At 36.1% G+C, this 17,621-nt stretch overlaps 1 long non-coding RNA gene and 1 pseudogene across 1 annotated transcript in view; both read left to right on the top strand.

The window, feature by feature from the left end:
* Window positions 1-7,805, top strand: part of LOC119511503 — a 32,274-nt pseudogene extending 24,469 nt beyond the window's left edge.
* Window positions 7,806-14,293: 6,488 nt separating this feature from the next.
* The window catches only part of LOC119511163, a 67,128-nt gene continuing 63,800 nt past the window's right edge, over window positions 14,294-17,621 (top strand). Inside the window, exon 1 of the long non-coding RNA XR_005212165.1 lies at window positions 14,294-14,346. This is a non-coding gene — a long non-coding RNA (uncharacterized LOC119511163). The remainder of the gene's footprint in view (window positions 14,347-17,621) is intronic.

The raw sequence follows: 17,621 nt of genomic DNA, 5'->3' as shown, positions 1-17,621 counted from the left end.
CAAAATTTGGTTAGATCTCAGAGAGTTTAATTGAAACAATTCATGAATTGGGGAGACTGCAATCGCCATGAGGTACAGAGGTGTTCTACTGAGCAAAGGGAGCAACAGATCTTTGTAGGCAGAATAAGCAAGTGCACCGGGAGAGAATTTCTATTGGTTAGTGTGGTGCAGGTGGTTGCTTAGGAACAAGGCAATTAGCTGGCCATAATTGATAAAGATCTAGCTGTATTTTAATTTGGTCTTCTGAACTAGCTGGGGCATTTGCAGGAGATAGAAACTTGCTTAGGTTTTTTGGTTTTGCTGATGTGGGTCTTAGCACAGCGCGTCCATATTGGGCCCCTATGAGATTTTATTTATATTCAAGTTTGGGTAAGTATCCATGGCAGGCTTGAAAGGGAGAGGATGATTCTAAAATTTACTAGCTTGATTTATAACTATCGAATATTTAAACATTTGGTATGTGGGCTTCCATTAGCACTCTTGCCAAAATGATGGACATTAAGTGATACAAAAAATTTTATTTTGTCCTCATTTGTTCTAATTACAAATGAGTACACATTGATGGTAGAAAGAGTACCCATCATTAATGGAATTCATATTTCTTATAAATATAGTTAATTATATAAAGTATTGTAATTAGCTATAGAAATAAGTGAAAAGAAAATCACATGCAAATATATGATTCTACACCACTGATAACGTGTGCAAAAGCAAATATATCCAAAAGCTTCCTTTGGACTGGTTTCATAAAATGAGTCTGTTTTGCCTGTTAGAATGCTGAAGGAGCTTAATTGTCCATGAGCCCCATCTGCTTCTCTCTAATCCATCATTGCATTGTCCCTGAGGCTATGCTTTCCAGGAGTTGCTTGCAGCCAATGACTGAGCATGGCAGATATTCTGAGGCAGCCCCATTCCTAGGAGAAATGAGACTCTTAATTGCTGATGTTGGACTTTCTGAATCTTCCTTAGACTTCATTGTAGTCTAGGATGCTTCTGTCCTAGCTTCGCTCCCTCTCTCCTTCACTGAGGGTCAGACTCGTTCACAGTCAGATGGCTTTCCCTATCCAACTGGCTCCCACTTCATCTTTCACACAAGTATTTTCACTGATAAAAGCCTTGCATCTTTAATCCCATCTTGGTGTCTGCTTCTTGGAGGACCTGGATTGAGAGTCCAATAGAGTTTGGACTAGAAGCACCATCTTCTTTACTATTCAGTCTGCATAGGTATTTTTCAAGAAACTTAAAAATGCATTCACAAAATGAACACATCTGAATATTTTTCATTGCCAATTCAATATTCATGAACGTCACCAAAAGGTTCTTTATGGAAAATTCCTGGTTAGTGAAAAGCTCTGTGGCAACTATTTCAATGATCCTTAGCTCCATTTCTTCAGAATCAAGAGTAAGAATAATCATCAGCAATACTTTGTATTAACTTTTCTGGATGCTTTTCTGTTATTTCTTTTTAAGTACTTATGGTTTCTTCCTGAACCAGTTTACCCTCAAAGAAAACCATCTGGCATAATATCAAATAATAAAGTAGGTATCTCAAGAAATTAGTCCACCGATATTTAATCATTCTTATTCTTAAGCATTTCAAAGACTAACAATGCCTTTGTAGAATCAACATCTGTTCAAAATAATCTGAGAGCTGGCGGGTCTCGCCATATGTTTATATAACTAAAACTTTTATACATTTTGATTCATGGATATGTGTGGGTGTAATATATGTATATGTATATATGTATGTGTGATATGTACATGTATGTGTGTGTGCATGTGTGTATATACACGATCTCCTTTGGAGAAAACTAAGGTATTAAAAGGAGCTAAGAAATGCTAAAGGTATGTATAGTTTTAATTAAGAAGGTCATTGCCAACAGAAGATGATCCTTGAGTAAATCTGATGAAACTGAAGAGAAGGCCATGCTGATATCTGGGAGAAGAGTCCCCCAGGGAGCCTCAACTGTAAAAGCCTTGAGGCAGAAGCACCCCTGTGTGTCCAAGGCATAATAAGGAGGCCAACGTGGCTTGAGTGGAGTAGGCATGGTTCAAAGTAGCACAAGATGACTTGAGAGATTTAATGGGTGACTAGGTTGTGTGGGACTTTTACTATGACTGAGAAGGGAAGATATTGGTGGATTTGAGAAGGAGAGGGACGTGACTATTTTTATATTTTAGTGGGATCACACAGAGAGCTGGCTATGTAATTTGTGGGACCCAGTGCCAAATGAAATTGTGGGCTTCTGGTTCAAAGGGCAGGAAAATAGTATCATTAAGGTACTAAAATATAAAACTTTTTCCTTTCTTTTATGATCTCTCTCTCTCAACTTTTCATGGTGTTTTTATTTGCTATTAAATGTTATTCTGAATAGAGAACAATTTTTTAAAAATAAATTAACCTTAATTTTACTGTTCATCATTACATTTTGCAGTGCCAGAATTACTGAAATTTCACAATTTGTATTTTGTGATTTTTGGATATATATGTATTTCACTATTGCCAGAACAGTAGAAATGTTGCACAAAATTAACCCAGTTGTTTTTAGTTCACTTTTTGGTACACACACATTCCGACAATGCTCTCTACCTTTGGCTTACTGATGAGTAATGACAGACTGAAAGGAAACGAAACGATATGCTGCCATCTTTCCCTTTCCTATTGTGTTGTCATTTTCAGCGTGTTTGGCTAACTTAGCTCACATGCATGCTCCATTGTCCCATTGGACTTCGTTTACGAGACACAAGTTCAAAAATATAATTATTAAGAAATTCAAAACAGCAACAGCAGGACATTAAATTAAGTACAAATCCCTTCTAGGTGTGGGGCTCTGTGTGACTGGGTGGGTTGTACACCCATGTAGCGGGTCCTGAGCACACAGGCTGCTGTACCGAGGTGCCCCGAGGATTAGCTCATGTACTTGGGCAGCCTCTCCACTGCACAAGCCTCCAGTAGATGGGAATGGCCTGCCCTCAGCATGAGCAACAGAAGTCAAGGCGGAAGCCAGGAGACCATTAGGAAGCAAGGTCAACAATGCAGGAGAGTGACTGGGCCAGCATAGTGGCAATGAATATATTAAGAAATGATGTCAGATTCTAATTACATTTTGAAGGTGAACCCAATGGAATTTCCCAACCTATTAGAGAGAGAGGTGGGGAGGTCCCAATCAAAGATGACTTCAATATTTTGGCCTTAGCAACTGAAGGATACATTTGATATATTATTGATATTGGGAAGATTGTAGGTAGAACAAGTTTGTATACAAAAATGAGGAATTCCATTTTGAATATGTTGTTTTGAGATGTTTATTAGTCATCTAAGGGGAGATTTGCATGGGCAGTTGAATATATGAGTTGAGTTCAGAGATGAGGTCTCAGCGGAAATATAAGTGGGATAGTCATTGTCTACATATAGTATTTCAGAGCCACGAGACAAATGAAGGAAGGTAAATAGAGACAGACACTAGTCAATTTTTCTGTGTCTGGGTTACCCACCCTGAGGGTTTTGGTAAGAGTACATGAAATTATGTGTGTAAAGCACTAAATTATGTGCCTGGTATGTAGCAGAAGCTCAACAATTGTTTGTTTTTTAATGCAGTATGCCAGCAAGTTTATGTCAAGGGCTTTATATGTATTATTTCTCCTACTCCTCACATAATTATATGTAATTTTTTAAAAATTTGCTGCACATACTAGCCAGACCAAAAACTCATGTAAAAAAACTTAGCAAATACTTGTCGATCTGGCCAACTGAGGATTTGGCAGGCTCAGTAACTTGACCACAGACATTAGAGGGGAGAGAAATAAAAATGCAGTGATAAAGATAACACTTGCTATTAGTAAGATAATTAGCCACATAGCACTTATTTAAATAAATATATTTAAATAAATTTAATAAATTTCAGGAACATTTTCAGTATAATTTAAAGGAATTTACTTGAATTACGCCTTTATTTTGATTTTTAGTTTTTAATTTCAGGGAACCTGTGGCTTTGAGGCACAGATAAACAGATATATGGAACTTGCCAAATATTTCTATAAGGTTTTAAAGAAAAAAGATAACTTTAAACTTGTGTTTGATGCAGAGGTAAGGACCCTGTTAGCTCTCTCTCTCTCTCTTTTTTTTGAGACAACTTAATAGTTATACTGTCTGTTGAGTGTTCTTATCTGAATCTAATACTTTGCTCTCATATTTTAATAATATACTTATCATTTGTCATAAATATTTTATTTTAGCTAAGTTGGGTTTTAATGCCCCTTTCATTTTAGTTTTATGACTTATAAGCTAATGTTCTAAAAGATATTAAGTTGATGATCATATTCAATCTTTTAATTTTTAAAACAATCAGAACTACTCGGTTACAATTGTTTTCCTGCTTTCTCTGGCAAAGGACAATGGTCTTTAACTGTTCTTGGCTTTTCTTTATTGAATGTTAGAGTATGCAATTGTGTTTCTGGACAGAAAATGATGTAAGAGAAGATAGGCTTTAAATTATTTGATGATCTTTGATAAATTATTATTAAGGCACTAAATAGATATTAATGAAAAATTTGAGATTTTTGCCCACATTATATCCACCGCCCTCTTCAAGGCCCAGTCAACCATCATTGGCATGCATTGGCAAGCTGATATCATTAACTATTAGAAAACAAAGTTGCTTTGTTTGTCTTCTAAATTGTCTCTCCCTGATTGTATCAGTATCCTAAACTTCACTGGACTTCTCCAGTCTTAAGTGGAAACTAGAAGTAAAGGAGGTTTTGTTGTTTGTTGGTTGGTTTTTTAATAGTACTGATAGTTTATTTTCCTCCCTGAAATAAGCTCCAATAATGAATTTAAGAAAAGTTCTCTTGTATCCTTTAACTATGTCGAAAACATCCAGTAACTCAAGCCGAAAACCTTGAATTCATCCTGAAAGTCTAGCATTGTCATCATGCCTGATCAATCTTATCTCTTAAAGATTTTGGTAATACAAACCTTCTAATCAATATCCCAGCTATTGCTTTTGTGACATCCCCTCCATTCTCTCCTCAATTACTAGAGCCTTCTATTTAATCATACTCTCCTGTTTGCAGTTGTACTTGCTCTGAACAATTTCCAATCTTCAATCTAAGTGCTCTTTCTTCAAACATAAGCCTGGTATTATCGTTTGTTGTTTAAATACTTTTAAAAAAATGATCATGGGAATGAGTGGTTGGAAATCCTGAATGGACTAATAAACCAGAGAATGGGGAGATCATCCACATAGATATTAAAATCATCAAGAATTATGAGAGGGGAAATATTGGATAAAGACAACAGGAGCCCAGCCAGGCTGGACACTCTGAGAACAGGGGCTATTTTTTTTAATCTCTGCATTCAGTGTCTGACATGTATTAGACCCTCAAGATCTATCTGTTAAATATATTTAAAAATAAATTAAATATATTAAAATATTCATGAAATAATTAAGCCACTGAAGAATTAGGTAGGGTGCTAAAGATGTTTTAAAATTTTTTATCTTTGTTTAAGCCTGAGTTCACCAATGTCTGCTTCTGGTACTTCCCACCAAGATTGAAACATATCCCAAAAGGTTTTGAAAGAGATCAAGAACTCCAACAGGTAACTTTTGTGGTGGTGGTGGCAGTGGTGTTTTGAATTTTAATATTGCTTTTTAGAGAATGCAACTGGCTAGTTTGTTAGATGATGCAGTCATGTGGTCCTAGCTGCTGGCTGAATACTTGTACAGAGCAGACTGATATCCCAACCCACTGGTCATTTTCAAATTAATACATCATCATTTGTATATTCAAAAACATGTTTTGAGTGCCTAATATGCATTTGGCTGAGTTTCTTACCCTTTGGTTAATTCATTTATCAATTAATATTTGCCAGCTGTTCCAAATAGGAACAAGGGGTATAAGAGGAATGAGCAGAATCCCTATCCTACATTAGCTAGACGTCTTAGTGGGAGAGAAGACAAAAATATAAATAATTATAGTTCTGAAGAACAATAGAAGAGGTACTTAGGGAAATGTTGTCAAATTTGAAATACTTATCAGAAAATCATCAAGCAAGTATCTGAGCAAGAGACATTTTATACCTTCATAGATCCATGAGCATTACAGGGAAAAAAACATCCAAATGAATGTCCAAAAGAGTGGTATTTCATCTTTACCTTAATAATGTACATTAAATTGCAGAGGCTATCACCACCATTGTATGTTGTTTATCACATATATTTATTGTGAATTTTTATCTATTTTAAGTATACATCATATATATTCATTTTATAATATTCCCACCACTTTCCTAGTTATACCAGTATTACGGCCATTTATCTTAGATAATTGAGGTGCCCTTGGGTAAGTTGAACACAGACTATCTGATATTAGTATTCAAGGGCATCAACCTTTTATATCATAAATAAATTGCACTGGGCCTGTGAGTCCTCAGAGAAAAAAGAGGTTTTCTTCTCCATTTTGTCTTTTTGTTTGTTTGTTTTGATTTTGGCTTTTCACAATACCCCTTGTTTAAAGATTTGATGGCTTGAGTTGAATATGAAGTGAAGCCCTTATTTTTTTCCCCAAACATAAAAGTGTGGTCGCCCACTGTGGCAATTATCACCAGCTGAGAGTTAGTTAGGGCAGGTTAAGTCGACTTAGCAAGTTGATTCCCGAGGCCCACACAACCCACTTCCCACCCAGCCACCCCTCTAAGGGCTCTGCACTTTTTCCTGGGTGCAAGGCAAGGGGTTGGGGTGGGGACTATGAAACTATTTTCTTATAAATATTGCAGACAATAACTAATTAACTAATATCCATTATTTTATGCTCATGTTGATTAATTAAAAATACTAAATTGATAAGGGCACCAAATAACAAAGAAATGTCTGAGTCCTGAAAGATAGAAGGATATTAAAGTTGTGTTTTTTGTGTGTTTTATTCTTTGCTTCTGCATTACCATTATAAAAAGACTTATGGGAAAGGAAAATAATGATGGCATCTGAAGTATTTTAAGGTAAATTATGTGCTAAAGTATAAAGGAAAGGAGCATGTTGAGTAGTTATAGGTTGTCCCTCTGGCTTGCTTCAGTTGTCAGCATCACTTTGTGTTACAACAACAGCTTAAGGATGTACAAATGTGCCACAAAGCCACATGCATGATCGTCATTTTAGGATATGTACAATACAGACAGCGCTTGTCTCTATGAAGTTTACAAAAAGATTCTGTTTTGCTGCAAAACAATGACCTTGTAGAAAAACTTCAAGATGTATTATAATAATTCCAATGTAATACGGAAGCATACTGTTATTCCATTGTCCATATCATTTTAACTCCTTCCTGGGTGCTTCTGATTGAATTGCCCTGTAAATATAAGCAAAATGCCACACTACTTCCTTTAATATGCTCTAGCAGACATGCCATTTGATGAGTTTGGTAAATCATGAATCATTAGGTAAAACAGGAGGTGCAGGCTAAATACAGATTATGCTGCTTCTCTCTGTACAGAGCTGCTTTTTGTACAGGATCCCTGACAGCTTTAGATTATTTTCACTTTACTTGAAGCTAAAGATAATTATATAGCCCTCTAGAATGTGGGAGAATATTTACTTATAAAATTTCTTTTGAATAATATTTGCACTTACACGCAGATTGCTCCAGAGATTAAAGCACTGATGATAGAAGAGGGCACAGTCACGATAAGCTACCAGCCATGTGGGAACAAAGTAAATTTTTTTCTAATGTTCTTTTCTAATCCTGCCACCAGACAAACTGATGTTGACTATCTTCTTAATGAAATTGAAAGGCTTGGGAAGGATTTATGATACTTCAGTTTTGAACTTGAATATCAAATGTACATTCTAACTTAAAAAAAAAAACTCTTGCTGAAGATAACAAGAAAGGAATACTATAAATTATATCCTCTCTTTTAGAACTTTAATTCTCCATTATATTATACTATCTGAGATGATGAAAGGGAACCTGTTCACTGAATATGTGTATGGAGAAGTTTAAATTCTTTCATGTATTGGCACACTTCAGTTCAGTGCCAGAAATAAATAAAGCAAATATTGTAATAAAGCAAGTCACACAATGTTTTTGGTTTCCCAGTGCATAAAAAGTTATGCTTACATTATATTGTAGTCTATTAAGTGTACAATAGCATTATGTTTAAAAAAAGTACATACCTTAGTTAAAAAATACTTTGTTGCTAAAAAATTCTAACCATCATTTGAGCCTTCAGTGCGTTGTAATGTTTTTTTTATTTTAAATTCAGTTTTATTGAGATATATTCACATACCATACAATTATCCACAGTGTACAATCAACTGTTCACAGTACCATCATATAGTTGTACATTCAACACCCTGATCAATTTTTCGCACGTTTTCCTTACACCAGAAAAAGTGAAAATAAGAATAAAAAATAAAAGTAATAAAAGAACATCCAAATCACCCCCCCACCACTCTATTTTTCTTTTAGTTTTTGTCCCCATGTTTCTACTCATCTGTCCATTGTCATAATGTTTTTGCTGGTGGAGGGTCTTGTCTGGATGTTGTTGATCCTGACTGATCAGGAGATTGCGGTGGCTGTGGCAATGTCTTAAAATAAGACAACAATGATGTTTGTTGCATCGATTGATTCTTCCTTTCACTTGAACACTTAGAGTCCATTGTAGGGTTATTAACTGGCCTGACTTCAATATTGTGGTGTCTCAGGGAAATAGGGGGGCCCTAGAAGAGGGAGAGAGATGGGAATGGCTGGTCCATAGAGCAGTCAGAACACACAGCATTTATCAGTTAAGCTCCCATCTATCTGGGTGCAGTTCACGGTGCCCCAAACAAATTACAATAGTAACATCAAGGGTCACTGACCACAGATCACCGTAGCAGATATAAGAATAATGAGAAAGTTTGAAATACCGTGAGAAGTATTGCGAAGTATTGTGAGCACGTGCTGTTGGAAAAATGGCAAGACTTGCTTGACACAGGGTTGCTACAAACCTTCAATTTGTTAAAACAAACAAACAAACAATGCAACACCTGTGAAGCAAAATAGAGTGAAGTGCGATAAAAGGAGGTATGCCTGTATTTGTTATTTTCATTCATTCAACAAAAAGTTGTTGACCAACTGTTAAATGTCAGGTGACTTTTGATATATGCTCAGGATACATCAGTAAGTAAAACAGACAAAAATCCCTCCCCTTACAAAGAGGAAGTTCCATTTTGAACACTCAGTATCTTAATATGTATTTATGAGCCTGAATTAATTGAGTAAAGACTTCATGGATTGAAATCCTTTTCAATATCACGTCGTAATATTCTTGGTCAAAAATAAAATAATTCATAAGATGTTTCTCTTTATCAAGCATTTAAGATTTGGAGCAGAGAGTTAGGGAAAAGAATGGCAGAGACTGATGTATATTCCCTGTAATCCTTGAATTATTTTTACCTAGAAATGACTATAGCTTATACCAAGCTTCTGCATTGATTTAACTTTTTTTTCCTGAAAGGTTATTTTAATGACCTCAAAGCTCAAGAGCAGCAACATCCTCCTACAATTCTACAAAAGTAAATTAGCCATATTTCACAAAATGGAATCATATAGTTCCACTTTGATGATATAGCTCACATTTTTCCTCGCCCTTTTTGAGATAGTAACCGCCACCATTAATTGTGCACTTACTCTGTATCAGATGTTACACTAAGCATCTTAACTTCATGATCTCCTTTAGTTTTCAAGTAATATTGTGATTTAAATGATGTAATATATCCATTTTATGAACAAGGAGACTGAGGCTTAAAGTGTCTAAAATTACATGTCTAATGTCACACTGCTGATAAGTAATGAAACCAAAATTTGAAGCTAGGCAGATTTGTTCTCAACCTTGTATAAGAAAGAAGCTGTCAAATGCCTTGTTGTAATTCACAGGCACTTCCTACCGGTTGAACCCTTTGTCAAATCATTTATCTTAAGCAGGTCTCCTTCCTCCCTTTGAGGTAGAAATAATAATGATGCCAGCCCCTCAGGGTTGTTGTAAGGATTTAAAAGATTATTGGGACAATATATTAAAAACTGTGAAACACTCTATGTGTGTTAGATTTTCATATTTAATTTTCTACTATGTCAAATAAAGCCAGAGATTTAAAAATATTTAAATAAAAATAAAGCTCTATCCTCTGGCTTCCTCTTAATTAATCAGTGAAGGCACCACCAGATAATATCACCAGAGGACATTGCATCCTTCTGTCTTCCAAGCTAGATTGCATTCATTCAAACTAAATGTGTGAGAACTTTTATATTTTAGAAATTAAAAAATGGATTGGAATAGAGATGCTTTTCACTAGTTCTTCTATCAAATAAATGAGACATTTCATGTCCAAGGTGTTTCTTGGGGGAAACGTAAACTTGATTATCCTACAGACTTTGATAGCCTCATCTCTGCAAAATATAGGGAATAGCAGTTTAATTACCTAAGTGCAGTGTATCCCCCAATAAAAATTACTGTTCTAGACAGGAGGGTTTGTTCTGAATGTGGTTTAGGTTGTCAAGATGTAGAAACATAAATTGGTTTCCTGCCTGTACACTATGCCTGATTGCCTATCATTACATAAAGGTTATCAAACACATCTTAAAACATTTCCTTTTCAAAATGTGCACCTGAAGTTTCTTTGTCTCTATAGTCACAATATTAGGTATTGGTTTTATTCTGTAATAAACATATTAAAATAAGAACATAATAAATCATAACACTTTTGGATATCATGTGAATGTTACATGGGTTATATAAACTAGTTAAAACTGTCCTATTTTCCAGTACCAATGATATAAATTAAGCAAGTACAACTATACATTAATGGAGTTTCTAGAAATCTACACTCTGATTTATTCAGTGATTTCCTTAACAAGAACAGTTGCCTCTATTATTTTGATGTGTGCAGCATTTTCAATTATCTGGATACCTGTTTTGCAGGTTGCTGAAAATTTGTGAGTGACTTTTAAATTACAGAAAGGATATATTCATTAACCTCTGTCACTCCCCTCCCCACTTGAACTTGGATTATTTTTTATTTCATGGCCAGTCGATTTTTTTATCCACAGAATGTTTAACCTTTGGCACTAGCCTGTACTACATGTAAAAATGTGTGGGTTTGCCTTCTGTAACTTACAGGAATTCTATAAAAAGTACTCCTTTCTTGATGCTGCAAGACTTTCGTTTAATATGAAACTCTCAAAGAGATTTTGCTTGGTTCATTTTTTTTTCTTTTGAACTTTTCCAAACCATATTACAATGTAGTTTTAACATTATGAATAACATTCATTTAACCAGCTGAGATAGGTGCGTGGAACAGATTGCTATATGGTGCGTTATGGGAACACAGGCTCAGGCACAACAGCGATTCTCAACAAATGAACACCTTATTAGTTACACAGCACAAAGGGTCCAAAAGAGCAGGGAAAGATGTCCCATCGTGGCCAGTTTCCTGGGGAGGCCAGCTGCTCAGGTCAGGGTGTGTGGGTGCAGCTCCGCACACCCTGCTTCATGTCAGAGGCAAAGGATGCTTGTGCTGCTCGAAGTCTGGTATTTGTACACCCCAAGGGGAGTGGGCCCTGCCACTGAGCAAAAAGCATGTATCAAACAACCTTTGCACAGATTTCCCACCAGGATAAGCAATTGGGGCTGTTTGTTCCCAGTTTTGGGCTGACGGTATGGTCAGGCTGTACCATTAGAACTGACGTCTCCTCATCTCCTTGTCTTCTCCGGGCTGTGAAATGGAAATATATTGAAACATGTGCACCCAAACAAGCAAGAGGGGAAAAGGGGCAGAGGGGAGGCCTGGGAGATGGCTGTTGAGTATGTCCGTGACTTCTCCAGCAGGCTGCCAGAAAGAATGTCTTCAGAACTCAGGAAATAGAGTAAGGAAAACCAAACAGAAAAAGACAAGAATATATATTTTTAGTATTTTCAACCCAAAGTGCTACTATAGAATCATGTACAACATATAGAGGAAACACAGAGGCCCTGACAGCCAAAATCCATATGGGGTTCCAGGATTCTAAAGGATTTGTATTCTTGCCAGTAGAAAACATGGAGGAAAGAACCAAAGCTATTTGGAAAATCAAAAATACTTTAAAATAGTTTGATGGCAAGGGGAAGGTGCAGAGTTGTGCTGCAAGTGGCTAGAAAATTATATGGCCTTAAATTTAGCATGTTGACACTGTAATATCATTAGAGGGATTCAAATAGGGGGATGATATGATGAGGATTGTATTGGAGAGGGGAGGAAAGAGACTGATTTTGATGGTAGTTTCAAGGATGGATTACAGGAGGCGCTTTGAGTTCAGAAAACTAGTTGTAGAGGACATTGCAATAATCTAATAAAGGAAAGTTGATAAGGGCCTATTAGTGCCAGGCAATAGAGAGTCAAGAGCAAATTAGGAAGTAAAATTGGCAAAATGCAATGAGGGATGACACTAAGAAGATAGAGTCTGAAGTCTCTAGGAGACTGCTTAGAGTTTAGCACCACCCATCACAGTAGGAAATCCAAAAGGCAAGCTATATTAGCATAATGTAACTGGTCTGTTTTGCTTACTTGTGGTAAATAAGAGAGAGTCTGGAAAATATCCCATAAATTATGGAACTATCTGAGTACAAAGGAGATGTTTCAGGACTGAAAAGCTCTGTTCTGGGTAGTTAATGCAGCATGATACATTAATTACTTAAGAGACTTCATTAGGTCATAGAACATCCTGAGCCAGGAAGAAAGGACCTGGGGAACTGTTTGACAGTCCTGGGGCCTCTCCTTGCTTTTCTGTACTTCACAATTGTATCCTCAAAATTCTTAGTAAAGCTTCATATACAGTAAGATCTCTGATTCATATGAGTCTGCTCTGATAATCCGATTCTTTGTCTTGTGCCAATGACTATCTGACAGAGGAGACTGAGAAGGGGTGTTTGAAGACTCTACTCTAAGTAAATCCCTTTAACTTGTCCAGTTCTGCCATGCAGACGTGGACCTGGAATGGGGAAAATTCACCAAAGCACTGGGTTGACTCTGGACGATCTCTTGTTTGCTGAATCATACTGCTCTACATTCTTGGATTTTTCCGTTTTCTGTCTGGCTTTTGTCCCAGCTCTATTGGTTACTTAAATCCCTTTGATTGAAGGACCGGTGTTTGTTTTGTCTTATCCCAAATGTCTGGTTTTGAAATCAATACTCCATCTGGGACACAACTATTAATGTTCTTTCTACCATACCAGCCCCCCCTTTTCCCATGATCTGCATATCTGACCCTTAATCCCCAACCCACATCAGGAGATCAGGATTATCAGCCCCAGCCAGACTCTATCCCTCACTTGTTGACCCTGATTGTTCTAATTTGATTGTTACCCAACTCTTTTCATCCAAAGCATACCTATGCTATAGAGTTCAGCCCAAAACACCTCCTTCCTTTCTCCTAATCCAAACTCCCAGTATGGAGTGTGGATACAAATTCAATATATATTTTACAAGTATATTGGAAATTAGTCCTCCCATCTCATGTGATTCTGATTATCTGTAGGTTCCCATTACAGTTTTCCTTTCAGAAATACATACTTAGTGGACATTAAATCTTTGTTATCTTTACTTCCACATGGAATGTCCTCTCTCCTAGAGGAAAACTTTCTAAGAAACTCCCTTGATAAAGTGGCAATAGTGGCTAGGCTGATAAGTTATTTAAATTATCTGTAGAAATAGTAGAGATACCACTAAGCTTTATCCATACACTCTCAAACTAATGAGCTATTTATAAAGAACACGGATATGCCTAAAATCCTGCAGTTCTTTGGACGGTCAACAGTCTTACCATCTCCCCAATGTCCATTCTATATTTTGAAATTTTCTGTTACAAATAATGTTTAGTTTTCTAAAAGAAGTACTTTGGGTTAGTTTTGTTGAAACCTTATCAAGTTTTTAATTGCAATATGATTATTAGCAACAGTCAATTAATTTCAGCAGTACTTTGTGAGACAATAGGTCCTATAAAGGCTATGAATATTTTTACTATTTTCACTTTGATAAAAATTAATATATATTGGGGTTCTACAAACATCTAAGTTTAGATCACTGGTATGTGGTATTACAAAAATCCTATTTAAACTTTTGTTGAAAATGAGGAAATAGTAAATAATATCTATTATTGATAACCATTTTCCCTTTTAAAATCACCTTAGCATAACTTATTGTCTTTCAGCTAACTCTGTTTTCCACAGAAGATATGGTCACAAACATGGTGAGGAGAAGAAATACAACAAAGACATGAAGAGCATGGAGGATGTAACAAGTTCTGCCTGGGATCGAATCCTAGTTTTACTCCTTCTAGGTAGGAAATCAGACCAGGCAAGCCCCTTAGAGTCACTGGATTCCCTTCCCCCATCCCTCTAATGGATAGCAGTAGTCCTTCCTCACAGGTTTTATGAGAATTCAATGAATTAGTTGGTGTAAGTTAATTTCTTAAAACAGTTCCTGGAAAGTAGTCAGTCCTCAAGGAAGGCTGGTATTATTAATACTGCAATTGCAGAGACCACAAACACAGACTTAGACATATTCAGTAACTTTCTTCAAAATATTTTAATTATTATTAAAAATAATTTTTGAGGTAGGTGTTTGAACTCACTGTTCTCTGTTTCAGAACTCACGTTCTTTCTCGTCTACCATTCTGCCTAAGTGCTAAGACTTGAGTTAGTGAATAGAAAAAAATGTGCTATATACATATAAAATATGAAATCTGTGGAATATGATATATAATTATGATTATCACTGGATCGTTCCTGAGGTCAGCCACTGATATAAGTCTGTGTTTAGCATTGTAGTAAAGATAAAGATGGATCTGGGGATGTTGGCCTGATATATTTCTTCTGAGCGGGGACGGTCTCCATGGAAGAAACAACATTTAGGTTGGGCCTGGAAGCATGAATAGAAATTTGGCAAATGGCAGTGGAAGGAAAGGCATTATCCAGAGCCACTTAAAGAAGAACAATGTAAAGTTAATGAAACTGTTACTTAAGTGAAAAATATTCCAAAGAATTTGACAAAACCAAAAACACTGAGTCACTTTTCAGTTTTACTCTGGTTCTACAATTTTATTTCCTAAGTGTAAAAAGCACCACCAGATTTTTTTAGAAAAAATGTAGCGTTAATCTGGAAGCAAGAGACATATCGTTATCACATGAAGAAGATTTATAAGAATTTCAGTCATGACGTATCCTTGGCCCACGGTTCATCTGCCCGTCTGCCTCTGGCATCAGCATGCCCCATAAGCTCAGAGTCTACCAGTCTGAAATAACAGCAGGAGTAAAGGTTAGTTTTGTGGATCCTGCCCCTAGTGTTTACCAGTGGAGAGAGATTTATGGAGAAATTTAAGAGAGATTAGGGCATTTTTTGAGACACCAAGAAACACATTGGCTCGAAGCAATGAACACTCCATTTGCTGAGGTTGGTCCTGTGTTTGCAGGCACATCCCACACCCTTGGTTTCAGGGACCACACAGGAGAAATGATACTCGTATCTGACCCTTAATCTCTCACATTTTCTCTGGGCAACCCTGAAATCCTCTCCGAGAACATGTTTACTATTGTGGTCCCTTGGGAATATCCTATGACACATTTAATCTTTCGCAGACAGTACATTTAGTACTTCCAAGTCTCAGCTCCCTATTCCCTTCTGTTAAATCATTTAAAGGTAAATAGAAATAGAAGTGAAGCAACGTGTTCTCAGGAAGGCTTAATGTAAGGCAGCTTCTCCCACAGGGGAGACTAAACTGAGATCTATGACTTTTACATGCTTAGCTGAGTGTTATGGACATTTTCCTGCTTATACCACTACGGCAAGCCATAACCAAATTATCCTTGGCTTAGGCAAGAGCTGAGGGCTATGACATAATTCATATTTTATGTTAATTCCCTCTGCCCACATCACATATCTCAGAGAGTAATTGGCATAATTAAAAGTGCAGTAACCCCATTCAACACAGTTAACTTTACACATGCACTGCATTTCCGTGATTTATGGATAACTTTGAAAATCAGCATTACTCAGCCCCTTTCAAATTGTGTGGATTGATCATTGTATAATTACAGCAAATGCATTCAGTAACTGTGTTATAAATGAAAATTTCCTTTGAATAGATGATTTACTATGATGGTTCAAGAGTGCTGCATTTTTGTTAAAATTGCTCTGAATTGAGAAGTTAAAGGCCAGTCAGGAAGTAGGATGAAAAGATTTTTAAATGCCAATTGTATAGGGTAGTTTTATAGCCTTATTATGCTTGGTGTTTTCTTTTTCCTTTGATACCCAGAGTGAAGAAACATTTCTGTGATTTTTTTTCCCTCAGATAGGAGGAAAAATTGCTCATCATTTTAATTTTATGCTTACCTTTTACCCCCTAAACTGCAAGCCCCTGTAGGAAGAGATTTGCCTAATTGAACTTTGGGATATTTAGGGCCCTCCCTAGCCCCTGGCCTAAAGCAGGCCCCAGTAGGGACTGAATTATTTGTTGATTCAAACAGTCACATAAAGCACATAACCAAATGAGATCATGTGTAAGTAAAATGTTGGGGGTGTGTGCTAAATGTTACTAATTACTTGTAACATTTAGAACTTATTACCAATATCATAGAAACTTTCTTTCCATTTCCTAGGAAAGTTCTTCCCATTTCCTGGGAAACTTACATGCTTCATAGATTTATCTGATTTAATATTGACATAGGAAAACTATGTCAAAATATTGCAGGCATCATAATATCTTAAAACAATTTTTTAAAAATTATCTTAATTCAAATTGACAGTTTGGAATCCAGACCTTCTAAAGGCAAAAACTCTATAAAAGAAGACTGAAGATTTGAAAGTATGTAACAGTGACACAAGATCAGTTGTATTCATGTCCAATAGCAATGAACAATCCAAAAACGAAGTTAAGAAAACAATACCATTTACCAAAATCTCAAAAACAATAAAATATTTTTGAACAATTGTAACAGAAGTATAAAACTTGCATACTAAAAACTACAAAATGTCATTGAAAGCCTTCAACATAATCCCTATCAAAATCCCAGAGACCTTTCTTGTAGAAATTGACCAGCTGATCCTAAAACTCACAAATGCTAGAATTCAAAATATTCATGATGGACTTATTTTAGAAGTAACATGAATTTTAAGTGCTATTTCCTTTATGTTTGAGGCAAAGCAGCTGACGGTTACTTCTATTGCTAAAAATGAAATTTTACAATGATATATTGTTGTACAGATATCCTTTGATACTAGAATCATTAATGATAAGATGCTATGGACATAAATCACTGACTCAAAATTACTCATTAGCCATAAATGAAAGAGATAGAGAAAGACAGGGAAGGAGGGAATGAGAGAGAAAGAGAGAGATTTTTATAAATGTAACGTGCAAAGAGCCTCCCTATTAAAAGAGCCTTAATTTTTACTAGAGTGACATGGAAAATTTCACATCTACTTTGGCAGAAGATCAAATGTATGAAAATAACAGTGAATCACAAAAATTTGGGAGAAATCAGTGTTTAATAGGAACCCATTTCATGGTCCACTGACTGATTGTTTCCAGGTAAGGGAAAATGGAGAAGTTTCTTT

This window comes from Choloepus didactylus, chromosome 16 (genome assembly GCF_015220235.1).
Source record: "Choloepus didactylus isolate mChoDid1 chromosome 16, mChoDid1.pri, whole genome shotgun sequence".
In the NCBI taxonomy this organism is placed as follows: Eukaryota; Metazoa; Chordata; class Mammalia; order Pilosa; family Megalonychidae; genus Choloepus; species Choloepus didactylus.
Note: the sequence above shows the minus strand (reverse complement) of the source record. Positions and strands in the feature narration are given on the sequence as shown.